Source organism: Rattus rattus, chromosome 11 (assembly GCF_011064425.1).
Source record: "Rattus rattus isolate New Zealand chromosome 11, Rrattus_CSIRO_v1, whole genome shotgun sequence".
Classification (NCBI taxonomy): Eukaryota; Metazoa; Chordata; class Mammalia; order Rodentia; family Muridae; genus Rattus; species Rattus rattus.
Window position 1 is genome coordinate 44773077 of NC_046164.1, and position 9192 is coordinate 44782268.

Consider the following 9192-nt stretch of genomic DNA (forward strand, 5'->3'; position numbering starts at 1 on the left):
CCAGCATATTAAAAGCATAGTTTTATTTATAAATATTCATGTTAACTTTAAAAAGATGATTGACTTTGTATCATTTTATACATTGTTTTTATATATTTATCAACCATATCAGACTTTGACATATAAAAATGTAAAGTGGCTTTAGTGGAAAAAAATTATTTTGATTTACATTTAATATAAGTTTCTGATGGACAGTGTTATTGTGTTAGTAAAGTGGCAGTTGCCTCTATGGTCATATGTGTTTGTCAATTTTTGTAAACAGACATTTCATAATTCATTGTTCTTTTATGAGGTTGCAGAAACCATCAATGTAGCAGGCACCATTACCCACGAAATAGAAAACATAACATTTAACCTGCCTGTAATGAGATTTCAAAAGCACATTTAATTCACACACATAAACTTTGGAGGGAAAAGAGAATATTGCTCTCTAATAGTTTTCTGGGAAAATAAAAAAAGTCCACATTACTTTCTGTCACATATTTGCTTCTTAGATGCTCCTTCATGAAATTAAAAAAAAAAAGTGCTGATTGGTGTATAAGTTAGAAAATGTACTGCAATTTCTCTATCAATACTCTTCTAGCATTGCATATATACTGTTTTCTATCCTAGGTGACTTAAAGGCCATCAGACCCATATAATGTAAACAATTTATGTCTAAGAATACTACTTTACATGTAACAAAAATAACATGATAAATTATACAAATGTCAAAGCAGTCTATAATTCTATGTGACTCTAATAATCTCCCTCACAGAAATTTTATCTAATAAAAAATACTGACTATTTTCAGTTATTATTGACACAATAGATTCAAACTTCAATTGCTTATAATTGTTTAAATAAACTGGTTAAGAAGAGATAAATTCCAGCACGTACAACCTAAAGAGTTTTAGTGAAAATAAGTAGAAAGTAAAATTAACAAGAACAAATTAAGAATTTGGACACATCAGAATAAGTAAAACTCTTAAGAATGATTTTTCATATTTTGAAACCAAAAATATTTATTTCTTAGTAATCGCCTTCAAAATTCAGACTTATCACAAAGTCATTACAGAGAAGACAATGTAATGTCACGAATTTGTGTAAATACAAGAGTTTTTCTTAACTCCTTTTTAAATTTACAAGTTGTATTTTAAATGTGGAGAGTGCTGCTATGGAATTACATATTACCCAGGCAGCACTTCATTCTTCCTAATTCATATTTAATATGTATCATTAATATAGGAAAAGGATGCTCAAATGTGCTGGAGCCAAGCAAACATGGTTGAGAAACTACAAAGATTCATCATCCTATTTGCTAAGGGTCTGCCCTGGGACACAGAATCACACAGTTTGCCCTTGAGGTACAGTCTCACACTATTCTGCATTCTATAGCTCCATCCTGTGTCATTCAGTTATTTAAAATCATTTTCCTTTTTGTTTTTCCTCTGTGAACTCATAATTATACTTTTGCACGCAGAGGACACTGAAAGATGACAAAAGGTGAGTTCGATGTAACTGGTTGAGCAAATACTTTGAACAAGTGGTAACAATAGACAGATGCAGGGAGGTGCAGCTACTGTGCAATGCATTTGATGATCATTCCATCAAACGCGGTAAACACAGAGACACTGGTTTAACCTTCACTTCAAGCTCCATGTGTGACAATGACCATCAGCAGAGCATCTCAATGGCCAGCTGCTTTGATCTTCAAGCTGCATATTAAACTAATCCATTTAGTTTGGGCTCATTTTTAACAAACAAATTGATCCTGACAGTAGATCTATATAATCGGTGAGCTTGTCTTCAGGAGTGTCAGATTTCATAGATAATATTCTGACTTGTTTCAGAAAGTAATATTGTAAGCACGGATTTTGTTTTCTTGTTTTTAAGGTATTTAGCAATTAAAGGTAACTGCAAACACTTATTCAGTATAGGACATATATCCTTAGAGTCCTTGAGATAACACAACTGCATGGGAGAATATGAAAGCCACAGTAAGTATAAGAAGATGATGAATTAAAAGAAAAGACTTTTAATCTGATTTCTTAAGTTGTTAGTCATTGATAACTATAAAAAATGCTGTTAGCTGATTGCATCTTTTGTTTTGCATGTTGCTGAGAACATTTAAAGATTACTACACATATTTATTATGTGTTTTGAAGCATGCCATACTACATGGAGGACAACATTAAAAAAAAAAAACAAACTGTTGGAGTTGGCTTTCTCTTACCATGTGAGTAGTAGAGAAGAGAATTGAAGCCTGATTGTTAGGGGAAGAAGCCAATGATTTTACGTGGAGATTCACCTCACCATGTTGTTTCTTTTTAAATGAACATAATTGTGTGCAGTATCTTTATAAATCCATTCACTGACTTAATGAATTTATAAAGTGATCTGCTTTCTACCATAAAAAATATTACTCTATCTTTAGAAGATAAAGTGTAAACATCGTTTGCTAAATATACCTAAGGTAAAATTAAAGTTGCCTTAATACTTTTATGTTAAGACAGTTATTTCATTTAGCTACAATAAATTGATAAAAGACAAAGTCATTTCAAAGGGTGGGAACACTTGTTAAATAGTCTATGTTGTTATTCGCAGGTATGCAGCCCATGTGAAGAAACACTTTGGAATGAGTTGAGTTGTGCTAGAGTGGAGAGGACTACTGATAAGCATGCCTGCATTCATTCTGCTTTTGACAGTGAATATAAATTTGTCCTTTGAATTCCTGCTACTTTGAATTGCCCACAATGATGCAATGTAACTTGGGATTAAAATTGATTATTGCTTTGGTTTTAGAACCAGAAATGAAACTACTGAATGACAAGATGAATTAAAAAGTAGATTATGTCACATTTGATAAAGAGATTTCTTATTAATAGCATTAAGCACATAGTATATATCAATAATGCACTTTTAAAAAATAATTGGTAGCCCATTTGGTATAGGATATTTAAATGATTTGTAAGAAATTATAGAAAAGTTTCTGGAATCATTTAATAATCTATATATGTATGTCTAGCTAATGAAATATTATCTAAATAAAGAATAATATCACATTTTCCAAAAATATAGATTTTAATCAGTTCTTTATAAATATATGCATTGTTGGGCAGTGATGGCACATTACCTTAATCCAGCAATTGAGAGAGAGAGTCAGATGAGTCTCTGAGATGAATTTCAAGGACAGCAAGAGCCACACAGAGAAAACTTGTCCTTAATTATCAGGGAAATGCAAACCAAAATAACTCTGAGTTTCCATCTTTCACCAATCAGAATGGTGAAGGTCAAAATTCAAGTGACAGCACATGTGGTGAGGATGTAGAGCAAACAACATAGAGCACCCCTCAACTGCTGGTGGAAGTGGAAATGAGTTTGATGGTTTCTCAAAAACCTGGGAATAGATCTACCTCAAAACCCAGCTGTATCACTTTCAGGAATACAACCAAAAGGTGTTCCATCACAAAACAAGGACAGTTTTTCAAATATTTTCCGTTATATTTGTAATAGCCAGAAACTAGAAACAATCTAGATGCCCATCTGAAAGAATAACAAATACAGCCAAAAAGTCAGAAGTTTAAAAAATGCAACCTCACCCCTAAGAAGCCCTAAATACCTCAAATTCCAGACCCTGCTCTTTACCTGTACTAACTGACCATAAAGTTAGATTAAAATCTTAGAGAACAATCTTGAAAAACAGGGAATTTCTCCTTGTGATTTTTCACTGGTATTCTTGTGATTTTGCAATGACACCACCCCTGTCCCCTTGGATTGTGATTTCTCCCTTTAAATACCCTTTCTCCCAGCATCTCGGGGTCGAACTCCACTGCCCCTGCATGGGATACGAGCCTCGACCCCAGTGCACTGGTTCCAGTTAATAAACCTCGTGTGATTACAGCAAGGACAGTCTCACGTGAGTTCTTGGAGGGTCGTGTCATCCCGAGACTTGAGCGTGGGTCTCTCCACTCTGGAGGTCTTTCATTTGGGGGCTCGTCTGGGATGGGCTACCACCCTCATCTCCAGAGACCTACTTGGAGGTGAGATATTGTCTGTGTCTTTGTGTTTGTGCCAGCTAAACTTTGAGTCTGTATTTGCTATTCTGGGTCTGTATTTGCTCGCGAGTTCTGGAGTTCTCGTTTTACAGTTGCTCCCTTCTCGGACTGAGAGGGAGGCTCGTGTCTCAGAAGAGACGCAAGTGTGAGCGGTAGATGAGCCAGGGGCTCACCGATTTTGCTGCTGTATCAGCACTAATGACTACAGACCAGTACAAGACCTGAGGGAAGTTAACATGAGGGTCCAAGACCTATACCCCTGTGCAACCCCAGGGATGCCTGGGAGATTCCCATCTGGGTAACGGTGAGGACACAGTAGTTCTGCAGTTCTCCTGGGTTGGAGAAGTCTGTACGCCCTCCCGGCCATCTGCATTTTCAGAGTGGTCCTGTCTGTCTTGGTAAAGATAGACATCTGTCAGTTCTTGTCTGTGTGTCTAAGGTTTCCGTTTTGTGTTACTTGTGACTCTGACAATGGGACAGATTGTGACGACTCCTTTGAGTTTGACTTTAGATCATTGGACTGAGGTTAGGGCCAGGGCACACAGTTTGGCAGTTGAGATTAAGAAAGGACGGTGGCAGACTTTTTGCTCCTCGGACTGGCCAACACTTGATGTTGGCTGGCCACCAGAAGGCACCTTTAACTTGATTATCATTTCTGAAGTTAAAGCTATTGTCTTTCAGGAGGGACTGGGATCTCATCCTGATCAACAACCATACATTACTGTCTGGCAAAATTTGGTTCAGAACCCCCCACCTTGGGTCAAGCCCTGGGTGGACAAATGGAAGCCAGGCTCCCGAGCCCTGGCTCTCTGGGGAGTGGCGGAGCACGGACCAAAACCAGAAGCTCCAAAGCCTGAGAGTTCGCCCGAAAAACAACCTTCGACTCCTCCTAAAAATCTACCCGGAGATTGAGGAGGCCCTAGAGTGGACGAGCCCTCCACCACCCCCTTACCCGCTGCCTCAGATGCCTGATCTGGGAGCCGGTGGCAGCACAGATGTGGGGCCTGCCGCGGGCACCCGAAGCCATTGAGCTCAGAGTCCAGCACAGGGTCCCGGGGGACCAGATTCGACAGTGGCACTGCCTCTGCGCGTTTATGGGCCTCTGGTGGACCCACCCAACCTTCAACCCCTCCAATATTGGCCATTTTCCTCTGCAGACCTTTGTAATTGGTAAACTAATCACCTTTCCTTTTCAGAAAATCCGGCTAGCCTGACAGGATTAGTAGAGTCCTTGATGTTTTCCCACCAACCCACATGGGATGATGTTCAGCAGCTTTTGCTGGTCCTCTTCACTACTGAAGAAAAAGAGAGGATCCTGTTGGAGGCCTGGAAGAACATCCCCAGGATGAATGGGGCACCAACTAATCTCCGGAATGAAATAGATGCTGGGTTTCCCCTCAACCGGCCTGATTGGGACTACAACACAGCGGCAGGTAGGGAGCGGCTGACCTTCTACCGCCGGGCTCTCCTGGCAGGTCTCAAAGGGGCCGCCAAGGTTCTTCAGGGGCCTGTTGAACCACCGTCTGTGTTTCTAGAGCGTTTAATGGAGGCTTACAGACGTTGTACTCCCTTTGACCCTCTACCTCTGAGGGTCAACAAGCTACAGTGGCTATGGCCTTTATAGGACAGTCAGCGCCAGACATAAAGAGAAAGTTACAGCGGTTAGAAGGGCCACAGGATTATACCTTAAGGGATTTAGTTAAAGAAGCAGAGAAAGTGTTTCATAAGTGAGAGACAGAGGAAGAGAAGAGAGAGAGAGAGAGAGAGAGAGAGAGAGAGAGAGAGAGAGAGAGAGGCGTAAGGCAGAGGAAAGAGTGGACTGGAGGGATTGTATACAAGAAAGAAGTTTAACTAGAATCTTGGCCGCAGTAATAAGGGAAAAGGAAAAGACTGGACCTGGACATATAGGGAACCTGGGCAACAGAAGACCAAGAATGAATAAAGAAGGACAGAGGTACACCTTTGATAAAAACCAATGTGGCTATTGCAAAGAGAAAGGACACTGAGCAAGGGGGTGCCCAAAGAAGAAAGGGAAAGCCTTTAAGGTACTGGCCCTAGATGAAGATAACTAAGGGAGACAGGGCTCGGACCCCCTCCCCAAGCCTAGGGTAACCCTAACTGTGGAGGCGACCCCTATGGATTTTCTAGTAAACACAGGAGCTGAGCATTCTGTATTGTAGCAACCATTAGGGAAGGTAAAAAACAAAAAGACTATAGTAATTGGGGCAACTGGACAGAAACAATATCCGTGGACCACCTTGGGAACTGTAGATCTGGGGAGAGGACAGGTAACTCATTCCTTCCTGGTTATTCCTGAGTGTCCCATGCCTTTGCTAGGGAGAGACCTGCTAACAAAATTGAAGGCTCAGGTCAGATTTACTCAAACTGGGCCAGAAGTGACATGGGAGACTCCCAACTCCATGGTGTTGGCCCTGAAGCTTGAAGAAGAATATCGACTACATGAGCTTCCAAGTCAGGAAAAGCACTCTGACATAAAGGGCTGGTTGATGGCATTTCCTAAGGCATGGGCAGAGACTGGAGGTATGGGAATGGCAGTGAGAGTTCCCCCAGTAGTGGTGGGGCTAAAGACCAATGGCACCCCCATAGGAGTACATCAATACCCAGTGAGCCAGGAGGCCAGAGAAAGAATTAGACCCAATATTCAGAGACTCTTACAACAAGGTATTTTAGTACCTTGTCAATCTCCCTGGAACACTCCGTTGCTGCCAGTTAAAAAGCCTGGCACCAACGACTACAGACCAGTACAAGACCTGAAAGAAGTTAACATGAGGGTCCAAGACCTATACCCGACTGTTCCCAACCCTTACAACCTCCTCATCTCACTTCCACCAGACAGGAAACGGTACTCTGTCTTAGACTTAAAAGATGCTTTCTTTTGACTAAGGTTACATCATTCCAGTCAATCTATTTTTGCCTTCGAATGGAGAGATCCGGACACTGGACTGATAGGTCTACTGACTTGAACCAGGTTGTCCCAAGGGTTCAAAATTCTCCCACACTTTTTGATGAAGCCCTCCACCGGGATTTGGCCACCTTCAGAGCTGAGAACCCTCAGGTAACTCTGTTTCAATATGTTGATGATTTACTTCTTGCCGCAACCACTAAACTTGAGTGCAGACAAGGTACCGAAAAATCATTGACAGAATTAGGTGAACTGTGGTACTGAGCCTCAGCTAAAAAGGCTCAACTATGTCAGACTGAGGTTATTTACTTGGGATACACCCTCTGAGATGGAAAGCGGTGGCTAATGGAAGCCAGGAAAAAGACTAACCCAGATGTCACCCCAACTACACCGAGAATTCTTGGGCACTGCTGGCTTCTGCAGGCTATGGATACCAGGGTTTGTGACCTCGGCTGCCCCATTGTACCCTCTTACTAAAGAAGGGGGGCGTTTGTGTGGACCCCAGACCACCAGAGAGCCTTTGAGGAAATCAAGAGGGCCCTACTGATGGCCCCAGCCTTAGCCCTGCCTGACTTAACCAAGCCCTTTACTTCTATGTGGATGAGAGAGCAGGGGTTGCCAGAGGAGTCCTTACTCAGACTTTGGGACCTTGGGAAAGACCAGTGGCTTACTTATCCAAGAAATTAGACCCTGTTGCCAGTGGTCTATTGCCTGAAAGCTATTGCTGCCGTAGCCCTGCTTGTTAAACATGCCGAAAAGCTTACTCTGGGACAGCAAATAACTATAGTGGCACCACACACACTTGAAAGCATTATCTGGCAGCCCCCTGACAGATGGATGATCAACACTCGTACCGGAGCCTTCTGTTGACTGAATGAGTGACTTTTGCTGCCCCTGCTATCCTCAACCCCGCTACTTTGCTGCCTGAGACTGATGACTCTTCACCTATTCATCACTGCACTGACATCCTGGCAGAAGAGACTGGTATTAGACATGATCTAAAGGATCAACCATGGCCTGGGAGTCCGAGCTGGTACACAGATGGCAGCAGTTTCGTGGTTGAAGGTAAGTGGAAGGCGGGGGCAGCAGTGGTAGACGGGAAGCAAGTGATCTGGGCCAGCAGCCTCCCTGAAGGGACATCAGCCCAGAAAGCTGAACTTGTGGCTTTGATACAATCTCTAAGGATGGCAGAAGGGAAGCCTATCAACATCTACACTGACAGCAGGTATGCCTTTGCAACTGCCCATATACACGGAGCAATATACAGACAAAGGGGACTGTTAACATCAGCCGGAAAAGACATAAAAATAAGAGGAAATTCTGAGCCTCCTCGAGGCTATACATTTGCCAAAAAAGGTGGCCATTATATGTTGTCCAGGACACCAGAGAACTCGAGATACTGTAGCAAGAGGGAATCAGATGACAGATCTTACTGCCAAACAGGCAGTCCAAGGTGCAATGATCCTGGCAGTCAAAGAGTCTAAAGATTATTGTGATACCAGGGAAACTAGCTTTAGATACACCCCTGAAGATGATCAAATAATGGACAAATTAGGCCTGGCACAAGGATTTACCCCTTATTGGGTGGCTGAAACAGAAAGTGGCAGACTGATTCTCCCTCAGAAGGAGGGGCACATATATGTTGCTAACCTGCACTATCTAACTCACTTGGGGACAAAAAAAATTTAAAGATATAGTGAGATCTTCCGATTACTATGTGATAGGGCTCTTGGACCTGGTGGATGAAGTAGTCAGAAGCTGCAAGGCTTGTTCTTTGACAAATGCATGGCACTCTATAAATACTTCTGGAAAGAGGCTCTGGGGTGATCAACCGGGAGCTTATTGGGAAGTTGATTTTACAGAATTAAGCCAGCCAAATATGGTAACAAGTACTTGCTAGTTTTTGTAGATACCTTTTCAGGCTGGGTGGAAGTTTTTCCCACCAGAACTGAGACAGCCAATGTGGTGGCCAAGAATATCCTAGAAGAAATCTTTCCAAGGTTTGGAATACCCAAGGTAATCGGGTCTGATAATGGACCTGCCTTTGTTGCCCAGGTAAGTCAGGGATTGGCCACTCAACTGGGGATTAATTGGAAATTACATTGTGCTTATCGACCCCTGAACTCAGGTCAGGTAGAAAGGATGAATAGAACCCTAGAAGAGACCCTAACAAAATTGGCCTTAGAGACCGGCGGGAATGATTGGACAACCCTCGTTCCCTTTGCCTTGTTC

General features: G+C 42.1%; 1 pseudogene; it reads left to right on the plus strand.

The window, feature by feature from the left end:
- The first annotated feature begins 4508 nt into the window (after positions 1-4508).
- Positions 4509-8990, plus strand: LOC116911987 (annotated as a pseudogene).
- The last annotated feature ends 202 nt before the right edge of the window (positions 8991-9192 follow it).